Here is a 534-nt window from a genome sequence, read left to right as displayed (position 1 = left end):
GGCTTGGGGGCACACGCTGCTTCCAGCCACTCGAATTTTCCCTCCGGAAACACGGGCAGTCATTCCCTGACAAGGGTAAATAAGTGCCTGGGACACAGCTTCACCTCACCACCCTAAAGAGGGGCTGGCGGAGCAGCAGGCACCCAGAGAGGGGCTGTCCCAGGGCAGGAATGCCGGGCGGGCAGCTCCCTCCTCAGCCCCCGGTGCCAGGCCAGGGGGAGGGCACGGGAAGGGCGCAGGAAGGAGAAGCGGTGGCAGAAGCGGTGGCACTGCCCCAGCGAGGAGCTCGGGGGTGGTTTGTGGCCGTCCCTGTGTGTGCAGGCTGGCCTATCAGGCATTAAGGCAGCGTGTGGCGACAGCCCATGGACGCCTGGAGGATGAAGAGCCATGCGCAAATTGCAGCCAAATCAGACTCCTCCTAGGGTTAAACTAAGAAAATGTAGGCTAAAGCTCAGGAAGAGCTTCTTGGCAGGGAGACGCACCGAGTGGGGGGTCGGGAAAGCAATGTAGGCTGGGACGAGCAGCTGCATCCCG

The sequence above is a fragment of the Falco peregrinus genome, chromosome 7 (genome assembly GCF_023634155.1).
Source record: "Falco peregrinus isolate bFalPer1 chromosome 7, bFalPer1.pri, whole genome shotgun sequence".
Taxonomy (NCBI): Eukaryota; Metazoa; Chordata; class Aves; order Falconiformes; family Falconidae; genus Falco; species Falco peregrinus.
Note: the sequence above shows the minus strand (reverse complement) of the source record.